Genomic DNA, 13,877 nt, shown 5'->3' on the forward strand with positions numbered 1-13,877 from the left:
TTGATCTCTGAAGGAAATGGAACGAGGGTCAGACACATGGGTGATCAACGCCCTGGACACAAGGCTTAGATGAATTTCCTTGGTTGGCAGTACTTCATGCATGTTGTCACTCTCAGTACTGGGAGAATTAGGTGATGTTCACATGACTGGATTGGGAGAAGATAACTGGATGCTTGTGCCTGGTCTCTCCTGGACTCTGCCCCGTGTGCCTCTGCCTTTTCTGATTTCTCTATCCTTCCACTATAATGACCTCTGTATGACAGCTTTCTAAGTTCTGTGAGTCGTTCAGTTGAATCACTGGATCCAGGGGTGATTTTGGGGACTCCCAGGCACAAATGAAAAATCTCAATAGCTCAATAAAAGAAAATGTTTTTGTTTTGTTTTGTTTTTTGGCTGTTCATGTAAAGTCTGGTGCAGACCTGGATGCTCTTATGGCCAACACTCCTCTGAGCAGTTAGGGTGCTGAATGCTGCCATTTCAGAATACATTGTCTCTAGTCACACAAGTGGCAGAATGAGAGCAAGAGAAAGCAAGCAGGATGTTTTAGCGACCAGCTTTGTAAGTGTTTCCCTTCTGCCCAGATTGCATTGGCCAGAATCCAGTCATGTGGGGCCAACCTAACACAGGGAGGTTGGGAAGGGCAGTCTTCCTGTGTCACTAAGAACAGGAAATTAAATTGGTGAGCATCTAAGTAGTCATTATCATATACACCAAGTCCTTGACTCTATGGATATTAATGCTTAAGGCAAAGTCAATTTTACATAAGTATACAAAGTATGTTGGTCTATAGAAAGATACTGTAAACAAATATGCAGGTAATGCACAATATGACAAAAATCCTGAAGTTTGAGTAACACTAGACCAGATAACGGCCATGGGGACATTTTGATTACAATGCACTTCTATGATGATACCAACTTATGGACACCACAGTGTTCTACAAAGTTCTTGGGTCTGGCAGTTTACGATTTTAAGAGTTTGAAATTTTAAGTCAATTTCTCTTGAAATCTAGAAGAGGAAAAATTAATGGAAAGAAAACTTCGTTTTAAATATTCTGCTACATCAAAATTGAAAGAACATTTAATTTTCATTCAAAATGTCCTTCTTAGGAGTGACTACAAGAAAAACTCTTTTCCAGTCTAAGTATATTATTTTTCTTTTTTTAAAGGAAGTTCCATCCTGGCCGAGGATAGAATATTCTCTTTTAAACTTCTGGCTTACTGCTGGTGTATGATTTAAATGGCTTAGTGAACATTTTCTTGTCAAAAGTAAAGAAGGATGTTTGAAAGCCCAGGGAAAACTTTTGACAGCTGACAAATCTTCTGAATGCAGTGAACTTATCAAAAGCATCTTTCTGGGTAAACTTTAGTTCACCTTGTAAGGCTAAAATAGAACAAAGACAAACAATGCAATAAATAAAATATTACAGGAGAGCTGTATTAGAAAATTAGTATTCTACACTGCCCACAATCACCTTGCCTGGAAATAACTTCATAAGACAGCAAAATAATTTAAGTATATCCAGGCATATAGAGGTCCCATAGGAGCCTGATCTTACAGAATTCTGTAATTTTGGAATCTGTGGAATTCAAGGGGCAACTTGTTCGTCCCCTCTGCCTTTGCCAGGGTTGCCTGAAAACAACCTATTTCAGGAGCTGATTGACCAGTTGTGAGTCCTTTTTCTCAGCAGCACCTCTTATCAGTCAATGTGTAGATATGTGTCACAACAACTTTAGAAGTGGAGGAGTAATGTTTAGCCAATGTTGCAGCCAGTTACATTTGATTTGTGGTTAGGTCTGCTATTTTGAAACAAAATGGCAGCTTTAAAAGTGTTAAAACAATTGAATTTCCTACACTTATTAAACAGCTCGTGGTGAGTTTGTGAGAGTATGGGGAAGTTTGCTGTGAGTGGCGGCCCTACTTAGTTCACAGTGCAATTACTCTACCATATCTTTAAAAATCTTGAAAAAAAAAACACTCCAAAACTTGTGTCAGCTGTAGGTGGTATATGAGGGTACCAGTGAGATGCTCATCAATAACCCAGAAATAAGGTGGATTAATTAAATAGAAATAAATTAGACTAATTAAATAAAATTAAAAGGGAGGAGTTGGCCCATGGGAGTCTAGAAATAAGATTGCAGAATTAAGTAGAAATAAATTAGACTGCTCAAATAAAATTAAATGGGAGGTGTCAGCCCATGGGAACAGCAGCTCGACTTGTAATTTAACCAGTATTATTAATATAGTACAAGAAAGAGCAGATTTATTATAGCATAAAAAGTAGATTTAGGAGAAGAAAACTCTGCCAATACACGTATATCACTGTCTAGGGTAGAATACCTATTTGGGGGAAATCATAGCGAGGTACTCTTATAAACAATTATTATCTGGTTTGCATAAAACACCCCTTAGTACTGTCTACTCACACTGTATACACTATATATGATCTTCTAATTACTAATCTGGCTTCCTAGGATATTGAAAATAACAAGACCCATTCCAGCTAAATTACACAGAAATGAAGTTTATTATAGGATCTGGGATAGCTTACATCCTCTCCGGGGGGTCCAGAGGGTTGTGCTCGGGTGCTCTGGGGTCTGAAGCAGACCTCGTGGTGGGATAGCTCCAGGGACAATCTCACTGTTGTCACCACGGTTAAAGATATGGGAGAGTGCACAGTTAATGGCTAGAAGGCAGATACTAAGTCATTGGCCAGTGCTGCCTGAAAAGCACCCTCGATGTCATCCTCGTAAAAAAATCAGATTCTGCTCAGTGTTAGATCAAAATCTCGTGTGTGTGTGTGTGTCTGATTGGAAAAGTCTAGGTCATATGGCTTTTCTTTAGCTTCAAGGGAGTCTAGGAAAGCTTACTTTTGGATTCTACCTTGGAAGATGCCACTCACGAAGAGAAAAGTCTCCAAATATGGGAAGAGTAACAAAAATCCATCACATGGGAAAAGCCAGATAGGTGGGTTAGCCTTGTGGTCATGGGAATGCCATGTTCTCCATTGTAATGAACACACTGTTGGTTTCAATACTGGAACATCTTCAATATATCCTCTGGGAGTAGTGGAAAAGCCCCAGTTTCCAGACCTGCAAAGCTGTGGAATAAACTTGAGACATGGTAAACTCCTCAATATAATGCCATGCTAAGTGAAACCCTCCACTGCCAGCCAACCAGCCAGCTTACTCTTGGCAACACCTTCTTGTAAGTTTCAACAACGCCTTAGTTGCATATAAACCAATCCCAAGGCCAAACGGCCTGATGTGAAAAGAAGCATGGGAACAGCTTCATCAACAAATGCTCTTTTGATTAACATGCATCTCTTCTTTCAATGCGCTAAGGTTGGGAATTGGGGACCATGATGGCTGGATTGATGGGTGGGTAAGGGGCCCACATAGAGGGGTATTGTGGGTAGAAGTGGTCTGCCTTGGGTGCGGCAATATCTGCAGAGAATTTTAAAGCAATAAAAGCAACTAAAAGCGGTTTGCTTTTTTCACAGTTGGGCAGTTCTAAACCATGTCAGTGATAAAATACTCCTGTCCAAAAAAAAAAAAAAAAAAAATCTTTTTGTTTGCATTCTAAAATGATTAAGATTACTGTTGAGATTTAATAATACATATGTCAGCTTCAAATTAGCATGATTTTGTTTCTTACTCTTTAGTAAGGACTGTATTCTTCACAGAAGTTAATTTGGATTATATAATGGATCTCCAATGGGCATGGACTCAGTTACATGTTCGTTTTGGGAATAAATGTGTAACAGTCTGGAGTTGTTCAAGCTGTTTTTGGGCATTGTATGTGTCTCCAACCCCTGTGATAGTGCATAGTCTGTATTTTTGTTTTTATTAAAAATTTTTTTTTAAATGTTTACTTAGTTTTGAGAGAGAGAGAGAGAGAGAGCACAAGCAAGGAGGAACAGAGAAAGAGAGGGAGACACAGAATCCGAAGCAGGCTCCAGGCTCTGAGCTGCCAGCACAGAGCCCGATGCTGGGCTTGAACCCACGGACTGTGAGATCATGACCTGAGCTGGACGCTTAACTGACTGAGCACCCCTCATAGTCTGTATTTAAATAGAAGATTCAAAATAAACAATGATAGCCCAGTGAACTAAAGATGAAAACTCAGAGCCCAAGTTATTTTAATTGTTAACCCATGGGAGTACTTGGAGATTTGGGGTTTAAAATTCAAAACAGTAACTGAAAAGCATAACACTTTTGTGCAGTAAGTCCAGATATTAGTTCTTAAATGAAAGATTTTACTAAATTTTGAATAACATCCTTAAAATAGCAATTTCTTCTTTTTAAATTAATGGTTCTACAACTAAAGAACAAATACATCAAAAAATGATGGTTATTACTCATACAACATGAGTATAACTGAAACTAATTTTGTTTTGTGGAGAAGAAGGTGTTAAAAAACTATCTGCTCCAAGCATCCAATATAGTAGGTTCTCTGTGAGGGGTGTCTTAGGTCGCTGCGAGTTGGAGTAATAATGCTATTTTCAGCATGACAGAGTGAATAATGAGTGAGATGCGTTCAACATTGGCCCTGTGGCACTCTTTCCAGCATTATTGCAAATATTATGCCTTAAACAAACAAACGAACAGAAAGTAAAAATAACAACAACAAATCATAGCTTCTGTGTTAAGGCAAAGAACTAACTGCAAAATTGATAATAGTAATACCAAAACATATTGGCTGGAGGAAGTCACTCATTCACTTAGATCCTGGTCTGTTACCATCACCCCCAAGTTCCTACTTCAGTGAACAGTTCCCTTTTCTCGGTACCACCTCTGGGCTAGGCCCTGTATCGCTCACATGCAATCCTCCTAAGGAAGATCCTGGGGTCATCTTATTTAGCAGATGAAGAAACTCAGCAACAGAGAGACTAAGCCATTTGTCTGAAGGCTCAGAGTTAGCAAGTAGAAGGCATCCGGAGTGAAGCCTGTCTTTCTGGTTTCAAAGGCAGGTTTTTTCCCTCTCCATTGTGCTACTTTTATAGAACAGAAACACACCCCACATTGTCCAATGATCATTTATAGAATTTGCTGAAATCTTAATCTTGTGCCTATTATTCTTTTTTCTCGGAGCCCAAGGCTGCTTTGAACAGTGGTCACAGAGAGCGGTGAAGCAGAACAATACCCCAGCTCCGCCCCTCCTCCAGGCAATTTGCTGGGTGCTGTCTCTGCTGCCCTCAATGGGTCCTTCCCATGCCAGCTTCTTGGAGGAGGAAAGCAAAGCTCCAAGAGGAGAGGCGTTGCCTTAAGTTTCTGACCACAGATCAGCCACTCTTTTTTTTTTTTTTTAATTTTTTTAAACATTTATTCATTTTTGAGAGAGAGAGAGAGAGAGAGAGAGAGAGCATGCGTGGGGAAGGGGCAGAGAGAGGGAAACACAGAATCTGAAGCAGGTTCCAGGCTCTGAGCCATCAGCACAGAGCCCGACGCGGGGCTCGAGCCCACAAACTGTGAGATCATGCCCTGAGCCGAAGTCAGACACTTAGACTGAGCCACCCAGGTGTCCCAAGATCAGCCGCTCTTAACTGGTCTGTTTCACAAACCCTCGGGCACTTCTCCCTGCCAAGTGCTTCTATTCTTCTCTTGACCGAAAGGTTTAGACTTTCTTTGCTTTGAGGTTTCCAGTTTGGGGCTTACTTATTATTGTTCCTAGGGCCAGACAGCTGTCACAGCCTCAACTTCTGCTGAGCCCTGAGATGTCCCAGTGACTTTAAGGGAGGGAAGGGAAAAGGCAGGAGGCAGGATTGGAGGGAAGGAGGTTGGATCTCTCCTCCTCCTTCTTTCCCAGTATGATGAAAGACCTGTGGGACTTCTGCTGCCTGCCATTTTTTAAATGTTTATTTATTTTTGAGAGAGGCAGAGCATGAGTGGGGGAGGGTCAGAGAGAGCTGGAGACACAGAATCCAAAGCAGGCTCCAGGCTTTGAGCTGTCGGCACAGAGCCTCATGACCATTGAGAGCATGACCTGAGCTGAAGTCGGATGCTTAACCGACTGAGCCACCCAGGCATCCCTGCCATGTTTTTGTTGTTGTTTTTAGTTTATTTATTTATTTTGAGAGAGAGAGAGAGCAAGAGCAAGCACGAGTGCGCACAAGCTGAGGAGGGGCAGAGAGAGAGGGAGAGAGAGAATCTCCAGCAGGCTCCGTGCTGTCAGTGCAGAGCTGCTGGCTGCTATTTAAATAATTTTTGTAGTTTCTCATTCTCTCATGTCATTGTTTAGATAGGCAACACATTCGCATGGTTCAAATATCAAAAGGCATAAAAAGGCAGCCAAGGAAGTGTCTCTCTTCTCCTCTGTCTCACCCCCAGCCCTGCATCACACCCCAGGTAAGCATGTTGCATTGCCGATATGTACTTCCAGATTGGTTGTATGGGCATCCACGAAAATACAGGCAATTACGACGGATGTTGATGCCCAGCCCTTTTACAAAAGAATGGTGGCATTCTATACCACACTTTTAATTTAATCCTTCACTTTTAATGTAATGAGCTTTTCCATGAAGGGATGGGCTGGTGGGGAGATGAGGAGTATCTGACAGCTGTCCAGGGGATTTGCACAAATTACTCAATGAATTTATAGAGCAGTGAATCCGGGGAATGTCCACTAGTTCAGACTAGTAAGAATGTGTTGGACTTCTTTCTTTCTCATGTTTTAAATTCTTTTTCTCCTTCCCTCTTTCCCTCCCCTGCTGTATTCCTTTCTTTCTTTCTTTCTTTCTTTCTTTCTTTCTTTCTTTCTTTCTTTCTTTCTTTCTTTCTTTCTTCTCTTTCATTTTCTCTCTCTTTTCCCCCTCTTCCCTCCTACCTTCCTTTTATTTCAGTGTTGGTAAATTCTCTAGGTATTTGCTACTCTCTTGATCTGTTCAAACATTGTCAATCTTTGCTGCTGAGCCATAATGCTCTCACTGAACAACTACCAGAAATTTGGTCTTATTGTACAATTCTTATGCCAAACAGAGATGGGTCTCTGCTGGCAGATGTCTTGCCTCAAAATGTGCAGATATGTTCCTGTTAGCTTTAGTGAGAGATTCAAAGTAAAGTTTGCCTCTTGGAATGAATCTGCCTATCAAGTGTAATTGTGCTTGGGTAAATATTCAGCAAATAAACTATTTCCGCTTCACTACTCCTGGGAACGTGAACTTCTGTGATGCCAGTTGAGAGGGGCCCTTTGAACTGCTCTTGTAAAAACACCATGTGGGGATTCTCCTGCCAGGCCAGCATTACCCAGCATTGCCAATTCTTACTCAATATTTTAATAAACATGTTGAGTGGAAGTCAACTGGCTAAACAAATTGAGGAGCGTGATCAATGTAGCAAGGTGAGGACAGGGCACGAACTCCCCCCCAAGTACCTGTAGACAGGGCACCCCTCTTCCCTCTGCCTAATGGACTGGTTCTGCCTGATTCAAGCATGGCAGACACCTGACTGTAGGGGGTGCTAAGAATAAATCTATTTTTAGTCCATCCATCCATTTGAAAATACTGTGGCAATAGTCTGAACAAATTTCTCGGAGGAGATTAACTTTTACATGGTAGTCCTTTGAATCTCCCGTCTGTGGGTAGGGCCTCTGGTAGAGCATTTGTAGACTTTCAGTCATGTTCAGATTATTGTGGCTGGGAGAGAAATGTGGGTGCCCAGGTCTCTTCCCTGCCTGCAGCAGCTCTTATATTTCTGAGCAATTTCTGGCTTTGGGTGGTTATGAGTGGAAAATGTTGGAGGAAGGGGGGACTTTAGCTTTCAGTGTATTATTCAGGAGTATTCCCCCTTTCCACAAGTGTGTTATGGTGAAAAATAACTTGATGTAGCAGGCTTCCACAGGAAGTAGTCTCCCTCACATGGGTCTTTACACTGTGGTGTTGCTGGGGAAGAGAGGGGGGCTGTATTTAGTAGCACAGTTGGTGACGGTAAGACAAATGGTTCACCCCTAGGATTTCCTCTGCAATCCTCTTAGAGAGATGTGTGGGCCAGCTCTGTAACTCACCAGGGGTGATCCATCATGGTGGTGGATGGGTTTCAGGCTACAACACAGTCTAGACAGAGAGAAAGAGAGCCAACGAGAGGGAAGCAGATTCTCTCTTGGATAAAGGCAGAAAGGCAGATGTTAATGATTAGCTTTCTTGTGGGTTCTGTGTCTCTGTGTGCACGTGAGAACTCAGGTTCCTAGGCATCCTTCCCTCCATGAGCTTTGGGGCCTCTTTGGTTTTGCCCCAGAAGGAAGGAAAAAGGCCTTTTTTCTGATGAGGTCAGGCTTTAGGTCGGGGTGGGGAATGGAGGGGAATCTGTCTTTTTCTTCCAAGGAGTGAATATCAAGTTTTAGAGTCTCAGGGGTTGGCTTGACAATTTGTTCTCTTTCCTCTACCTCTGCACTGAGGTCTGAAGGGCCCATGTAGAGCAGAGGGCTGTCAGCTCAGGGCCCTACCCTTTAAGGAAAGCAAGTTACTTTTTTTCTGGGGGCATCCATTTTCCAATCTTTTTCTACTTCCTGGAATTCTTACCACCATCTGAACCACAATAATCTGAACATGCCTGAAAGTCTACAAATGCTTTATCAGACACCCTATCCACAAAAGGGAGACTCAAAGAGCCACCTTAGCTTCTGGTGACATTGTGTCCTCAGGCAACTCAGGTCCCCATTTTTTGTACTATTTAAAGTCGAATGGAGCCAAGTCTTGCCTCGTCACTGCTTCTCTCTTCCTTCTGTGCCTTAGTCCTCATGACCTCTGGTGTCTCACTGGGGTTCAGACTTAAATCCATGTCATGTGGATGTCCTGGTTGCAGATGCCCCCTTGAAGATTTTTCATGTCTATTTCAGCCTTTCATGTATGTTCTGGAGCTGCTGCGGGACCCAGAGTTCCTGTTGTCACAGTCAGGTCACCCCGATATTCCTGGTTTAAAATGTGGAAGACTGTCCTTAATGGTTATAGTGGTTCATTTTTTGTTTTTTGGTTTCACCTGAGGCTGGGAGAACAGCATGCTAGAACAGAAGGAGCACTGGATTTGGAGCCCAACAGACGAGGATTTGAATGCTAACTCCTGCACTTACTAGAAGTAGATCTTGGGGAGTTTCAGAATCTCAGGGCTTCTGTCTGTAACATGGGAGAATGATATCCACCTCTCAGAGTTATGACGGAAGTTCAGTGAACTAATGTACATCATCCGCTGGCACAAAGGAGACATGTGATGATGTTAGTTCATTTTTCCCTCCCTTTCTTTTCACCCATCCCTGCCCCCTTTTGCTACCACATTTTCACTGGCCTTCTCTATAGTTAGGATTTAACACTAGAATTAGAGGGTACTCTCTGTCTTTAGAATTAGAAACAACACTGCTGTTTTCCCCTGAGAGCTGTGACCCACTTTTCCTACACAATTTACACAAGTTGTGGTATAACCTCAGGGAGTATTAGGGTTTAGCATGTACGTTAAAAAATGTCTCCTATAGAAACAACAACTGTTGGTGAGGATGTGGAGAAAAAGGAACACTTCTGCACTGTTGGTGGGAATATAAACTGGTGCAGCCACTCTGAAAAACAGTATGGAGGTTCCTCAAAAAATAGAATTGGACTACCACACGATCCAGTAATTGCACTACTGGATATTTACCCAAAGAATATGAAAACACTAAATCAAAAAGATATATGCATCCCTATGTTTATTACAGCATTATTTGCAGTAGCCAAGATATGGAAGCAGCCCACATGTCCATTGAAGGATGATAGAGAAGACATGACATATATATATATATATATATATATATATATATATATGTACACACACACATATGAATATGCACACACATACACACACATATGTATATGCACACACATACACACACACATACTGGAATATTACTCAGAAAGAAAAAGAATGAAATCTTGCCATTTGCAACAACATGGATGGATCCAGAGAGTATGATGCTAAGCAACATAAATCAGTCAGAGAAAGACAAATACCGTATGATTTCACTCATAGGTGGAATTTAAGAAACAAACAAATGAACAAAGGAAAAAAAGAGACAAACCAAAAAACAGACTCTTAACTATAGAGAACAAACAGATGGTTACCAGAGGGAAAAGGGCGGGGATGGGTGAAATAGGTGAACGGGGTTAAGAGTACACTTACGACGAGCGCTGAGAAATGTGTAGAATTGTTGAATCACTATATTGTACACTGAAACTAATATAAAGCTGTATGTTAATTATACTGGAATTAAAAAAAGATCTCCTATAGATGTTTTGCCTTACGCAGTGATGGAAAGCCCATTTGTCTCTAGGCAATATGAAGGAGGCTTGGCTTCTGAACACACATAGGGATATCCTGGCAAGTACCATAGCTGACTTACTTGAATGAGGCAGGACATTCACATTCACTGTCCTTTGTGGTTATAGGATAGTGAGGTGGTAGAAAGTACAAAGGAATTTCAGGCCATACAGTCAGTCATGGCTTGGGATGCAGGAGTGGGGGTGCAATGATCTGATCGCCTTCCTGTTGTTTTTCTCCAGACTGGTCCTTTGTGCCTTAGACCTACAGCTTCTGCTTGGAGGATTTTGTGATGGAGACAGACGTGTGGATGCTTGGACAGGTCTGTAGGCATAGTCTAAAACGTGCATTCTTTTTAAAAATTTTTTTAAAATGTTTATATATTTATTTTGAGAGAGAGTGAGCAAGCAGGGGAGGTGCAGAGAGAGGGAGAGAGAATCCCAAGCTGGCTCTGCATTGTCAGTGCAGAGCCCAATGTGGGGTTCAAACCCACGAAACATTAGCTGACCTGAGCTGAAACCAAAAATTGGATGCTTAACCAAAGAAGCCACCCAGGTGCCCCTAAGCATGCATTCTTAATAGGGGTCATATCACTCCCAACAGCATGCAAAATGCTTCTTGGGGAACAAAAAATTTCCTTTCTGTGTATAAAGCCCAGGTATGCATACAATATATAAACTGCCATACTGTATATCTGTGATATTAAAATTTCATGAGGACTATTTAGAGGGAAAATGTCTAAAAACTCTCCTTAAGGGGGCGCCTGGGTGGCTTAGTCCGCTAAGCGGCAGATTGGTTTTTGGCTCAGGTCATGATCTCATCGTCGTGAGATTGAGCCCTGCATCGGCCTCTGTGCTGACAGCGTGGAGCCTGTTTGGGATTCTCTCTCTCTCTCTCTCTCTCTCTCTCTCTGCCCCTGCCCCTCTCCCCTCACATGCTCTTTCTCCCCCTTTCTCAATGAATAAATAAAATAAAATTAAAGAAACCTCTTCTTAAGGGGGAAATAATGAAAAAAAGTTTGAAAAACACTGGTCTAAGTTAGTGGTTCTCAACTTTGGTTGCACAGTAGAATTATCAGACAGGCTTTAAAAATCGCAATGCTTGGACTGCACCCCAGACCAATCAAAAAAGAATCATCTGGGTTCATCTAAAGCATTAGTATTTTTTAAACACTCCACATAATTCCAATGTGCAACCAAGTGTGACAACCCCTGCTGTGGATCCTTGATACTCAAAATGGACCAGCATGGTCCATGTCACCTGGGAGCTTGTTGGAAATGCAGACTCTCAGACCTCCAGGTGATTCTTGAGTTTATTGAAGTTTGAGAATCTCTCGGATAGATAAATATTTATCGCTAACAAAACCTCGGAGCACTTCAATGCAGCTGCATTCATGCAACGTCAGCATGTTTCCATCTGTTTCAGGACCTCATCGTTGGCCTTTGGAATGAGAGGCCTGGTATATCAGGAGTGGCCCACAGCTACATTTGTACTCTGACGCATTGGGAAGCCCCCATGATCTTCGAAGAGAGCTATTCACAGCTCATTTCCAGGAAGGGGACCTATGTGAGCAAAGGGGTCAAGTCCAGTCAGCTGGAACTAAGTGAGGTAGGATCTCATTATTAAACCAGTGATTGGTAGTTCTTGGGCAAGAGGCTGATGTGTGGAAAGTCATGTTTGGGGCCAGATTAACTTGTCAAGTCTGTGGGACATAGAAGAGCAGAGAAAGTCTGGGAAGTTTGGTAAAACTGGGATTTTGTTCAGGTATCTCAGTGAAGTCTGCCATTCATGTCTTTGCTCATTCGTTCAGCAAATGTTTGTTGAGTAGTCACTATTTGGACTTGACCTGGCATTGTTGTTATGGGGAAAAAAGGAAGGATAAACACGGTAGACCTTGAAGGGAGAGCTTTGGAAGGAAGATCCAAAGAAAAAAAATACATGTTAAGAATCAGCCAGCCTTGACTAACTTAAAAAATACTGGCTTATTTATTGAAATCTACAGACACAAAAGTCTTTTTAAAACCCAGGGATTATGGAATAGTTTTGCAGATGGATGGCTTGCAATGTAAGTAAAGACTTTAATATCATCTTTTTCATAATTTAAACAAACAGACAAAATTTCTGGGGTATTTTCACTTCCTGATTTAGATGGACACAAGTTTGGATTAGGATCTCCCAATTTTTCTTTGCTTATCGCCACAAACTCTTCCTTGATGCATTGTGAAATGTTATTAGAGGGACGTAGTTTTGGTGGCTGTATCACTACTCAGGCTGACTCAGGTTGTAAGCTGATATATTACCGTGCCAAGCTGTCTGCTTCTTGGGGTTTCTGCATCTACTTGACTACTGCGGGAATAATTATTCTTAATTGTAGTTTCATAATTTAACCAATTTAAGGTTACCAGAATAAAGCCTTTGAAGCTATTATATGGCTAATGGTTTAGACATTTTCATATCTCTGTCTTTTGGGTGATAAATGTATAATGTGCTTAACTCTTCCACCAACATTAACTTCTCACATTTAAAATGTTGAATTAAACAATTTAGTGTCCCTGACAGTGTAATAGATTATGTTTAATAGGCAATGTCTAAAGCTGGACCTAATTCACCTCATTTTAGTTAATGTAATTTTCCCACAAGGGGTGTTCAGTGTAAATCTATCAGACACGTATGGATCTGTGTGACCTCGTAACAACCCCCCGGGAGGTTACACAGACTCACTCATCTCGTCATTTCAAGCTGGGTGGTAAGGGTGATGGGAAGTGGTGAGAATGAGGCAAGGGTATTTCACTCATTTCTTCCCTTAATCTTCGAAAACAAGGTATATTCAACATTCATAAAGAAACACACAATGGGCCTTAAATGCTGATACCGGGAACCATCTTTATTCTTCAGTGCTGTGTATTTACAAGGTTTCGTAAAATGCTCCTTAAATTTTCTTCTCAGCACCATTGTGAGATTGGTCAGGTTTTTCCCCTCCTACTCATCTTTCAAACCACATACAGAACACCCAGAAAGAGTGGAGAAAAGAGGAGCATGGTCAGGCCTCTTCTTAGGTGGACATTCTCCTACCCTGGGCTTTCTATTATGAGTGTAGAGCAGTCACTCTGTGGTTAGATCCCTTAGGTTGGATACCAGCTCTGCCACTTACTAGATATTTGTTTCATTCATTCATTTGCTCATCCAATACACATTTGTTTGAGCACCACCTTCCAGGAGCCGTGAACTAGATGCATGCTAACTATTGACCTCATGTGGTCTACAATTGCCTCCAGTGGGTGTATTGATATACATGGATACAATGGATGCATCTCTTACCTGTCAAATAAGATAATAATACCAAACTCTTGGGATTGAGGTGAGGCATAAATGAGCTGGCAGTTACTCAATAAACAGTAACTGTTTGGGAGCCTTTAGCAGGAACTACTTAATACCATATGGATAGACAATGCTCCCAATGTAGGATTTGATGATATATTCTGCTTTGGGCTATGAGAAAGAATGGTGGTAAGTTTAAGGAATAAGAAGACAAACGTGTTTCCTGAGGCTTCGAATAAGGAAACTTTATTTTACAGAATAGAGTTTACAGAATAAACTTCC

General features: G+C 41.6%; 1 long non-coding RNA gene across 13 annotated transcripts in view; it reads left to right on the forward strand.

Annotated features, from left to right (window-relative positions):
- Nucleotides 1–13,877, forward strand: part of LOC122233012 — a 134,795-nt gene that overhangs the window by 43,642 nt on the left and 77,276 nt on the right. For 12 of the 13 annotated variants that reach the window (XR_006210415.1, XR_006210414.1, XR_006210424.1 and 9 more), the window contains 2 exons: nucleotides 10,520–10,599; nucleotides 11,703–11,885. This is a non-coding gene — a long non-coding RNA (uncharacterized LOC122233012). Of the gene's footprint in view, nucleotides 1–6,240; nucleotides 6,348–10,519; nucleotides 10,600–11,702; nucleotides 11,886–13,877 lie in introns of all 13 variants that reach the window. The other variant, XR_006210416.1, reaches the window with a different exon arrangement.

Source organism: Panthera tigris, chromosome D4 (assembly GCF_018350195.1).
Source record: "Panthera tigris isolate Pti1 chromosome D4, P.tigris_Pti1_mat1.1, whole genome shotgun sequence".
Lineage (NCBI taxonomy): Eukaryota > Metazoa > Chordata > Mammalia > Carnivora > Felidae > Panthera > Panthera tigris.